The 12,510-nt window shown below is 45.5% G+C and overlaps 1 long non-coding RNA gene across 1 annotated transcript in view; it reads left to right on the top strand.

Moving 5' to 3' along the window:
• The first annotated feature begins 3,748 nt into the window (after positions 1–3,748).
• LOC116219907 overlaps positions 3,749–12,510 on the top strand; it is a 9,761-nt gene continuing 999 nt past the window's right edge. Inside the window, exons 1-3 of the long non-coding RNA XR_004163350.2 lie at positions 3,749–3,895; positions 6,560–6,672; positions 12,275–12,325. This is a non-coding gene — a long non-coding RNA (uncharacterized LOC116219907). The remainder of the gene's footprint in view (positions 3,896–6,559; positions 6,673–12,274; positions 12,326–12,510) is intronic.

The raw sequence follows: 12,510 nt of genomic DNA, 5'->3' as shown, positions 1-12,510 counted from the left end.
CTGGCCGAGGACTTTGGCGAGTGCTTCACCGCGGAGGTGGCCCGAGCCTGGACCAAACTAATGGGGGCGCTGTACTGGCACGTGACCGGGGCCTACGCCGAGGTGGGCTGGGTCAAGGTGTCCAGCTCTGCGGTGTGAGCGAGCGAACACTGCTGGGATCTGATTGGATGGGCCTGACCAATAAGAAGAGGAAGGGGTCTAAGTGGGGGTGGGGGGGGGGGGGGCAGGGTTGGGGGGTAAAAGGGAAAGAGTGCAAAGTGAGCATAATGGCTAAATCATCTAATTAGAGTTTCTAACTGTGTTCTGCTGTTGCTGCCCCTAGACCCTCTGCTTCTGGGGACACACGTGCTCAGTGTGACCGAAGCATAGTGTGTGTGTGTTAACTCTCCAACCTCCCCGATGTTGTCTGTAGTGCAAAGTGAGTGAGTTTGTATCTATGTACGCCCTCATACAAACATTGTTTTCAGTTTCATGTCAATACATGTCCTTACATGCCACGGGGACGAAATACACACACACACACACACACACACACACACACACACACACACACACACACACACACACACACACACACACATAAACAACACACACTCTTTTGCTGCATATGATAGGGTCCAAAGGCCAACCACTCTGACCAAACCTTAAGTCCTCACCTGCAGCTTGCCAAGGTTATGTTAGGGCACAACACGTGAAACTTCCACGAGCATAAACACATTTGCACACCCAAAAATGCTACCATTGGGTTTTAATACGACACTACCCCTTCCACATATTCGAATCTGAATTATGTATGTGACTTTTAGTGACATCCAGACATATCCCACACCAAACTCCTCAAAGGTGGAGCTATCTGCCTCCTCTAGCTGTTATATATACATCATATACCATATGTATACAGTATATATATATCATATACCTATATCAGGCTCGGTAAAAACCAACCCTCGGCTGAACTGAGGAGTCTCTGTGGAGCTCCAGCGGCTCCATGCAGCAGGGCTGGCATCTGGCGTGAGGTGAGGGTCACAGGGCCAGCCTCTGGTTCCGCTGTCCTCCGTCTCCCTCCGTCATTTCAGTCTAATAAGGGAGGTAATGGTTCCCCAACGGCCGACTACACCAACACCAACACCACCCCCCCACCCTCTCCACCAACCAAAATTACTTCCTTTCCAGGAAATGAAGAGTAGAGGAGAAATTTAGACACTGTCTGATATCATGGTTTAACACACACACACACACACACACACACACACACACACACACACACATTACATGCATGAGTAGTCACAGCGATGCGGTGAGCAATAACAGTACTTTTGAGAACTGAGTTTCTGACTGTTGTTTATAAATCAGACCCCCCCCCCCACACACGCTCTTTTGCCTCCATTTTGACGTCAGCGCCCTGGCACGAGCTTCAGGCCCTTTGAGGTCCATAACACACACAGACACACACACACACACACACACACACACACACACACACACCCTTTGAGGGGCCAGGTCCCTTGTTAGATCCCTCACTCTATTAAAGCAGCTTTTTGTAGCAGTTGGCGGGCAAATGTTTGTATTCGAGAGGACCACTCTTGGCGGTTTGTTTATTAAACACTGCCGTGTGCCATCCGCAACTCACACAATGGCGACGTACTGTTCTCCTCTTCCTCCTCCTCCTCCTCCTCCTCGTTCTTATCAGTCAACACACTCATCCCTCTCTCCTCGCTCGTTTTTTTGTATCAACTGTTCACCCCCAGCACTCTCTGTTCCTTCTCCCATCCTTCCCCCCCCCCCACCCACCCTGCTCCCCCGCTCGCTGTCTCTCTGCTTGACAGCTGTTTCCATTAGTGTGTTCCTCCTGCCCACCCACTGACAGTATCACACACCTCTCTGCAAAAAGCTCACGGTGAGCCTGACGGTCCCTGATAAACTCACGACAGAACCAGGAGAGGGTGACTTTTGAAGGAGCAGAAAAACCATAGAAATGAGAATATTGGTGCAGGACAGTTTGACAAAAAAAAAAAAAACTGAATAATTGGCAAACAAAATTAAGTGATTTAAGTGACTGTTACTGGCTTTTAAATTGAATTCCTCATTTTCAGCTGCACCAGTTTCTCACTGGAGGGACTAAGGTGATTACCTCAGCAGTAGACTGAAGGATTGCGGTTACCACTAGATAGAGAGACACAGCAGGATCTAGCAGTCTTCTAGAAGATTCTAGCAATGACTGCTATATGTATGACGGGTACTGACTGACTGCATTCACCTCACTGTAACAGCTCTAAAGAAGTGCACACCAGACCTATCACATACATACACACGCAACACGCAACACGCAACACGTGATTCAAAACTGAAATGTAGACCATTACTATGGCACAGACTGTCAATGGGCTTTCACTATCAGTGGGTACATTTTCCTTTTAACAGCCTTATGTGCCAGTACTGTTGTGAATCTTTTTTTTGTTCTTTCTTTCTTTCTTTCTTTTACGTCCATTTAAAGCTTGGACTTTATATTTTTCTAAGTATATGAACAGAAATGTTATCTGTACATGTCTTTGAATATAACTGTATATGATTCTCATTGTATACATTGTTGCTTGGAAACCAAGGTGGTATATGTTCTGTTTTAGTATGTTTGCACAGCTTAACCTTTGCAAACTGGTGATGGATTATTAATTATAATTATCAATAAACTGATTACCTAAAGTCATTTCATGATGTCCCATGTTCTTGTGTTATATTCCTGTTCACCAAAATCTACAAATGACATACTTCATAAACATTCTGCATTTTTTTACACCCATTTAGCACAGTGATGATTTTTGTCTTTTTTCATTTTCACACACACACACACACACACACACACACACACACACACATACACACTTGCTGCCCCTGCCCGTGCTTCTGAGTCAGCAGATGAACAGAGAAGATTAGCTGGGGCTGTTTATAAATAGTGCTCCGCCCAGGACTAAGAACAGCAACAGAGGAATGTCCACCTCAATGCAAACTGTCTTGCTGCACAATTTAAAAATATTATTAATCAGATTTTTTAATCAGAAATGCTTTGGCAATCACCAGACAACCACCTGTCATGGATGTAAGAAAGGAATCGTGGCCCTTATGTGTAATGAAACAGAGCAGGCAATACCCAGAATACCATCAACTCCACATTACTTGTTGCAGAGAAATGGCCGTCTTGGCCACACTAATGAGATGGAAGACGGGTGACATTCCCATGCCGCGGTGAAACACAAAGACAAATATGCACTGAATGCCAGCGATGGCCCTTCATGCTTTGCAGCCCCGCATTGTAATTTGACAAGAAAGAGGTACTAGAAATTTCTATGCAAATACCTGGATAACTGAAACAAATGCCCCTATGGTAACATAGCATATGTTCACACCATCTTGATGCAATAACTGAAAAACTTTAGCTTGGTTTTCGATAAATGGAGTCTGTAAATAATGAGTTAAAGGCAAAGCTCAGAATAGTGTTTCACCTATAAGACAAAAATAACTGACTACCTTCACGCACCAGGCAGGATTAGCATGTGCTGTGTTACGTGTTGTTGATAAAGAGACTCACCCCACCCTTCACATCCACTACCATCACCACCACCACCACCACCTCACAGTCATCCACCTTAATCTGAGATAATCTAAGCCTCTGGACTCACGTGAACAGGCGGTAGCAGCAGAGAGCAGTGATAGGAATAGCCACACGCTAACTTGGCTAGCGAAGCTCCAGCACAGCGGGAGCCATGGACCTTTGGTGGTGAAGCTCGCCGACAGCCTGGATCGCCGGCGGGGGAGGACCGAAGACCATGTGCACCACTATGATGGTCCTCACCACCGTGGCCCTACTTGTACGACGGCACTTCAACAACAAAGTCAGGCCGTGAGTACACGGCTGCAGCAGCAACCATGCTAATCTTCACTCAAGCCAAGCTAGGGTATTACCATGCTTTGAGGTGCTCAGTATATGTGTATAACTCCCATACTACCTTATGTCTGCTGCTGAACCTAGCTCATTGGTAAAGCCATACACCATATGCCCTCAATGTTAACTCATGCCCTCTGCTCTTTCACACATTGAGGTTTTTATTGCTAGAAAACATTTTGATGGAAAGAATTCAATTTTGTATTATCATTTGCTTGATTTTACCCCCCAACTGCAAATCTGTCTGAATATGTGAATGTCTATGCTAGATTTTTTGTTTTAATCCTGACTAATGGAAAGAATAGTGACTAGTTGTTAGAGTTCTACATATAATGACAAAGCGTCCTCTCAGTTAATGTAACTGTGTAGGACGGTGCTAATGACAGAAGAAAAAGAAAAGTTACAGGTTTGTGAATTCTCTGTGAACGCTTGCCAAGCCAAGCTAGCTCCTCAGTGGGTGGAAATAGAACCCTGCATGGGGTTGGAATATCAAGCAGGATATTCAGTAGAATGTCACCAGTGGTTCTCTTTTGCCTGGAAGTTATTGACTAATCCGCATTTCTATCATCATGTATAATTAGGATAATGCCACCAGCGCCGGCCTGGCCCGGAGATGCACAGCTCTTCTATGCTTCCTTTACGGTTTGAGCACTTTTTGTAAATGCCAGTGTCACTCGATATTGCTGAATGCTACATGGAAGTCAACCGAAAAGACCCAGCTGTGTTGTTTGAAAAATCCAATACTCTTTGATAATGGCAAACTCTCCTCCAGAAATGTGGATGCAATTAGCATAGATGGGTGATTTATTATTATGGTGAGAACTGCAGCTGACTGTTTTGAAAAGGTATTTTCAATGGAGGACTATGGGGGCGGAATAAACAACACCTCTGGTCCTTATTTAAGGACACTGTTACACACACACACACACACACACACACACACACACACAGACACAGACACAGACACACACACGCACACACGCACACACACACACACACACACACGCACACACACACACACACACACACACACACACACACACACACACACACACACACACAGACACACACACACACACAGACACAGACACACACACGCGCACACGCACACACACACACACGCGCACACACACACACACACACACGCACACGCACACGCACACGCACACGCACACGCACACGCACACGCACACGCACACGCACACGCACACGCACACACACAAACACATGTGTGCGTTTTGGCCATATGTCAGTGGCAAGGGTTGAAAAACAGTGAGAGAGGAGGGCACCCCGGGCACAGCCTGGGTTTGTGATGATATTTCTGGAATGCAGAACAGCCCTTTGAGGGATTAGCTAGCCACCAGAGCCTGATGGGGCCACCAGAGACGGATCGGGCCCGACTGGACAGGTAAAGACACGAGACGAGCCACATGCCAAACCCTCCCTCCCCAACCTGCCCGTTTGAGCTTGGCTCTTGGGCTCTTGGGCTCTTGGGCTCTTGGGCGTGTTTGCCAGGCTGGATGCTTGGTGGAACATATCCTGTGTCACACAACTTGTGATGGGTGGCGGGAGTGAGACTCAAAGCACAGATGTTATTTATATCCTTCTGGGCTCACAGAGATATCATTAATCAATTTCTGGTTCTGGTATTGGTGTCATGTAATGAGTACAGTTTCAGACATGTATTTCAACATTTACAAGAACAATGTTTCAGGGACACAATGCTGCTGTGACAAGAGTCCAAAAATGTCCTCGGAGGAGAGTCCATTTATCTTGCGGGGGCAGCTCTGAAATGGAGAGGCATATGTGTTTCAGACTGAAGGAGCGGTGGAAGATGAATTTCTTCAATCTGTTGGAAGAGGACCCTTCTACAAAAAGCCCATCAACAGCCCCAGGCTATGGACTAGGACGGCATCCAGCACATTCTGTTTTTTTCTGGAAGAAAAGAATCCCTAAGAAGGAAGGTGAATTGAGGATGGTTTGAAGGCAGAGGAAGCCAAGAACAGTGGGATTTCTTCACTGCAACACATTTTTTTCAGCTGACAATGTTTTGGCCCCCCTTAAAAAAGTAAATCTGTCCTGTCACCTCTCACAAGTGGAAAGGGGACAAGTGGTCTCGGTGCTCGTGCCGATGCATCAAAATGACAAAAGACAAAACGAAAGACAAGAAAAATGTGTTTACCAAGAACTGAATAAACAGGGCCAAAGCAGGGAGGTGGGCGGGAGCAGCTGAAATAGGGTAATGTTTGCATTATGTAAGCCTTTAGTGGATACTTGACAGACCGAGCAGAGAATCAAGAACTACCCCAACCCTCCCCCCGACCCCCACCCCGACTCACCCCACCCCCGCGCACACAAACAAAAGACAAACATGTCAGCGCTCGGATCGTCACCCCCCCCCCCCCCCGATGGCGAGGAAGCCCCTCCGAGATTACCCGTACGGATGAGAGCAATTCCAGCCCAGCCCCTCGCAGGGTGATCCTGGCCCTCATGGACTAACGTATAATGACATCCGTGTCTGTCCATCTCATTCTGTGTCTTTTTTTTTCTCTCTCTCTCTTTTTTGTATTCCCTCTCTCTCCCTGACCAACACTCCCTCCATCCCGCCCCCCAACAAAACAGGCAATCCGGTGACCCCGGCGAAGAAGACCCAGAACACATGCCAAGCAGCCAGGCGTCAACTGCCCAGAAATGACCGTGCCTCATGCATCGCTGGGGGCAACAGCAAACGGAAGGTAGGATCGATTTAAAGGGGGGGCAAGGCACCAAAAGTTGCATTTTGCGTAGGACAAACAAACTGATGCATGGGTATTTCCTGTCCTCAGCCCTAAATCCCATGCCTTTCGACCCTAGGGCAGGGGACAAGTAGGGGATGCTGCATTTCTTTTCACTCCGTGGAAAAAACAAGCAGCCTATGCTGGGTCTAATAACTCTCCTGTCTCCCATCATTCATTTTGTTTCCATGGTGATCTTCCAACATGTAGCCCCCCCACCCGCCGGGGCACAGTGACAGTGTTAGCCTGCGGCTGGTCTCTAGAAAGCACTGGCACAAGCCACATGAGCCCGGGAATAAAGAGCCAGACTGTAAAGACGCCGCCATGTGTGTGTCGGCATGAGAACCAACCCTTATAAAGGGTCATTGTGAGATCTTGGCGTTAGCCTCAGCAGGCACCATAAGTCACCTGGATCCCTGACAACAATAAACATAGTAGCATAGTATCTGTTTACATATATTTTATAATTTTTCACTGAAGAAGGGAAGGAAATATTCTGGTTTTCGTAGGTGCTATTTTGAGTCACAGGATCAGACTGAAAGTCAAGATTTAAGACACTTCAACTCAGACTCAGATGTTCTAAAATGGGTTTAAAAGAAACTGTACTCCTATTTATGGGCAGGTCCATTGGAGCCAGCCAGCTGAACACGCAGAGACACCCAGGTAGAAGGCTGGAGGTGGCTGAATACAGAGTAGGGGAAGAAAGGTGAGGGCCTCGGCCTTACAAGCCCACAAAGCAGCTCATTATTTTTCAAACAGCTCCAGCAGTTCAAAGACAGTGCGCTCCCTCCGTCTCCTCATCCCTTCAGCGGGCCCAGAATAGCTCCATCAGTCCCTCATGTTCAGTGCCTCTCCGTAGATCCTCCACAGTGTGGCTTTAGAGGAAAAAAAAGACTTCAGAGCAACACATACAGGGTTCAGAGGCAGGTGTCCTTACTCCATCCATTGCAATGGGTAGGTTTTTTTGTGGGCTGGTTCATTGTAGTCGTTTAGTAAACAATTTCATTCAGAGAGACTTCCATGTTGGCCGTTGGTGTTCGACCGATGACTGGCAGAATGGTGGGATTTGTAGTTTGTTGGGAAAAGTATTGGATCTGCAGTTTGATCTGCTTCCTGTAAAAACAAAACAAAAACATGGCTGAGTTCCGGTTTAAACATATGAGGAGCCATTTGTCACACGATGCTACACTGTGATGCAATTGGTCCACAAAAATACAAAAGTCGAGCAATTTCACAGAAAGGCAACACTTCATTTTGTTTGCCAAATGGACTGAATGCCATTATTGCTTTACATCTTATGGACAAAAGGCTGAACGTTTGTTTTGTTGACAAAAGTAATTTTGTCCACATTTCCTGGGCCCACAAGTACACGTCTTCAGGCACAGAATGTAAAGCTGATTTAAGCTGACATTTGTTTGTTTTGCCAGGATCTGTTGGCAAACAGATGTTAATTTAGCCAAAAACAAACTCTGCTGGCTTTATGGCAGCTGTTCTTACCCCAAATAGTCAAGATCAAGAAAGCGGTAAGAGTAAGCTTAGGAGAGCCGCAGCTAAGAGCGCGGCATTAGTCAAACGTTATTGGTGGTTTAAGTGAATATTTGTGGTGTCAGCTGTTCGGAGTATCCACTCGAATGTATCCTACTTCCCAACTCCTACAGACCCACATGTTCACTTGGAGCCACATTTCTCCCATGCGTGTAAGTACAAAAAAAACGTGCTGCTATGCACTTTTCAGCCTACACATATTCTGTTCTCTACTTAAATCTGTGATTTGCACATCATGAACGCAGTTACACGCTTCTTATGCTTCAGGGTGTTTCTTACGTAAACACCATTTACACCTATTCTGCCCTTGAGGCCTTTATTAAGTCATGCACCACTACTAGGCAAAACACCATATTGTATTTGAAGGCCTATTTCTGACGTCATTGCACATTATTTGTACATTATTATTCACAATTCACAATATTCGAGAGTCACATTTTGGTTTGAAACTACTGAAATAACATTAGGCAATTTTTTTTTCCATTACAATGTAATATAAGGTAACATTACATTATGTTATATTAAGCTACATTGTTAAACAGAAAATTACATTGGTTAACACTTGTGCAGACGTCTGGAGGAACAACTTTTGAACCACAGTAATCATCCACATTCTCTGCTAGTCCTCATCAGAATAATTAGTGTTCTATCTGTCCTTACATCTGCCTCGTGTCAGCGGGTAGCCGGTATATGCATATATTAGTCTCAGTCATCGGTGGCGAGGTGTTTGATTATCTGATTACTGTTGAGGGTTTAATAATAGGCTATGCAACATGATCTCAACAGTGAGTTTTTAAATCATGAATCTCAACAACTCAAACACGCCTTTATAAACTGGCCTTTCGAATGTGTAATTTGGTTAATTTGCAGATAGAAAAACGAATGTTTTCATTTGAGGTTATTTGTAAAACAGTTCTCCGCTTGCTTGACATTCATAAAGTTAATTCGAAAGTCCATATTCCCACGTTTTCAGCAGAAAATAAACGAGGCAGAAAATAAACGAGGCAGAAAATAAAGGAGGTCAGTTTGTGAGTCAGTTTACTTCTATTTTAAATAAATCGGGACGTTTTCATGAGCCCGCCCTCATTCTGAAGTTAAGCGCATTAGGGAAGAAATGTGTGTGACTGGATGGGCACAAAATAGCACACTCAGGCACTCAAATTTAAAAAAAACATGTAGTGCTAGGAAAAGTCCTCATAGGTAAGTCACGTCACTCAGTAGCTATCTTGGCAACGCCCCTGGGCAGCTATTTTGGGCAAAGAAGATCAGACTCCTATCTACATTAATGGGGAGAGCCTCATAACTCCACATAGAATGGTCAAACAGACCTACATACCTGGAATCTGACATAAAAAAAACATAAATAAAGACTAAGTTGTCGATCAAATAAGATGATTTGTTTACTGTGCACGCCCCAAATTTAGCTAAGAAGCTATTGCTATAGTAATGGTGGAAATAAACAGAACGTTCAGTAATCTGATTGGCTCTCTTTTAACACATTAGACCCCCCCCCCCTCTAATTCAGCATGTCGTCGTCGTCGTCGTCGTCCCCCCCCCCCCCCCCCATCATAGTGTCATTTTTGTTAGCTGTGTTACTTGTATAACTGGGATGAGTGTCATAGAGGGAAGAAAGCGCAGCATGTGGCTATTAGCTTAAGATGGAGAGGGATGTCATGAGGCGGGCCAGGAGAGCAGGATTAAATGCTTTTTGGGGTATAACACGGCCATCAAAGGATTTGGGAGACTTTTACTTTCATTAAAGCTGTTGTGTCTGGAGTTAGCAGTGGGAACTGACCAACAACCTACACTGTCATTAATGAGGCACACTAACAGCACTCTTCTTAGCAGTAAAACATAAGGGCCATCCTTCTCAGCTATAACCTGCTGCTGTCACCGTGGTTGCCAATGCTTGTGTAATTAGCCCATTTGGATGAATAGTTTGGTTCATGGGGAAACTGTGCAGGATCAGCATTGGGTCATCTGGCTCGTCTAGAGAGGCTCTGGCCTGGCTCCAGTCACTTCTATGAGAGGCGTTCAGAGTGAGTGTCTGTACCGACCCAAAATAACCTCCTCGCACAGCAGGGGAAGTTAGCTTCAGTCATTTACTCATTTACAGTCTTTTAGGCCAGAATTATGTAACACATGTAATGATATATTAAACTTTATGTGGCGATTTTATGATAAAATAAAGCATGTGTTTGGTCTAGGTTTATTCGGAGGGGGGGGGGGGGGGGGGGGTCAGTCTGAGCAACAGTAACAACACATTGACTGGTCACGGAACACATTGACTGGTCAGGGAACAGACTCTGAAGCTCCCCCTAGTGGTACTAGCCAGTATTAGCACACGGTCTCTCCTCTATTTTCTCCACCTCTGTAATAGCAACTTCATATACATCAAAAGCCACCATACGCATGGCAAAAACCAAAACTGTAAGCGCCACGGTATCAGTTTACCAGGCAAGAAGGTCTTATCAATAGTACTGATAGCCGTGACAATGACTTCTCTAAGCTTAGATGCACCCAAGGAAGCTACAGAAGAACAAATCAGACGAACATCCCTACAGACAGCGAGAGCCGGGGTGGACGATGACTCACAAGTAATCCTGTTTGCCAGGATCTGGCACCTTGCTTGTCGAAACATCCTTCTGAATCCTGTTCTATCCTAAACACCAACTGCCAGTGTATGAATTAGCTGTAACAGTGGTCTGTGTTCTGACCCCCTAAGACACAATTGAACATTATAAATCATAATACTGAGGTACACAGTGAGGGGGAAAAAAACATTGATATTGACTGAATTTCAAACAAATTTGAAACATTTTAGTGTTAGAAGACATTGTTTGAAGAAATGTAACCTGGTTGAGAAATGCCAAGGTCGACTACCCTGTGTGTTAGAGCTCTGTGAGTGTAACAGCTCAGTGGCCAGTGGCATCTCCATTAGTAAGCAGCAGTAATCGCAACACAGCGACCGTCTCATTTACGCCCGGTATCTAAGCACCATCTGATGACCACGGCGTCTACGGGTGTCTATGTCACTTATTAGATTACCTTCACAAAGAGCCTGCCGGTCCCCACGGAAACCGAGGGGACACTGATCTCCAAAGAGCCTCCGATCAGTCAGAGAGACAGGACAGGGACGCAAGGAACGCAGGGTCGGGCGCCGAAGAAGCGGAGAAAAAATAAAAGAGAGACAGACGAGAGAGAGACACAGGAGGGGACGGGATGAGGGGACAGAAGGAGGCGGAGGCCAGTAGGCTGGCGCGCGTCAGCCTGCCCACACACTGGAGGGACGTGAGGGACTGGAGCATGGAGAAGAGACAGAGCCACGGGGTGAGGCGGCCCGCACAGCAGGAGCCCCAGGAGCCTCTGCTCTGGCTTCTCTATCCACCACACTCAACAGCAACCTGCACACATTGTGTCCTGCCTGTCTGGTTTAGAGCCATGTAGCCTTAAGAAGCTCTTGAAGACCCAACTCTTCAGAGAGCACCTCCCTTCCTAACTGGCACTTCGGCTAGTGCTTAACTTGCACTTACAGCAGTGCACATTCCTGCGCTTCTTTTTTTTTCTTTTCTATTTCGTTTTTCTATTTCTTATGTAAAGTAGTATATATTGTTACACTAGGTCTCTATGGCTCGTAGCTTGACTGTTCTCTCCCTTGTACGTACGTCGCTTTGGACAAAAGCGTCTGCTAAATGACTATATGTAAATGTAAATGTAAATTCAGTCTCAAATTCACTTTGCTGTAATGTAATGGCATTCAACAGAGAAAGCTGGGATGCATTGGCTGAATGAGAATGAGTGTCTTAGTGCTGGGGGTGAGGAAACAGTGATGGTAAATGTTTTACATAACTGAAGGAAGGACTTACTACCCCCTACTGTGAATTCCAGTGCATAAGCTACTTTATATAAGTGCAGCGAAAGTGGTTCACAGTTATACTCTTTCAAGCTGAATGAATGAATGGTTTGTCACGCATGTCCACACATCCCACCTAATCTAATCTAATCTGTCTTTCTGCAGATGTGGGTGCAGGATGTGCAGAGTCTCCTAAATTCAATGGCTCAACAGCTGGTAAGTGACGTCTGATGTGAGGTCTACACCTCCCTCTCCCCATGTCTGTGTTATAGACGCTGTGAGCGATCAGCTTGTGACTCTCTTTAAACTTTTTGTGGTAGGTCAATCCAGTATATTCTTTAATTTGACTACATATTTAATATGACTACATTAATTTGGTACATATACAAGTGCTGAATGAT

Source organism: Clupea harengus, chromosome 26, assembly GCF_900700415.2.
Source record: "Clupea harengus chromosome 26, Ch_v2.0.2, whole genome shotgun sequence".
NCBI lineage: Eukaryota > Metazoa > Chordata > Actinopteri > Clupeiformes > Clupeidae > Clupea > Clupea harengus.
Note: the sequence above shows the minus strand (reverse complement) of the source record. Positions and strands in the feature narration are given on the sequence as shown.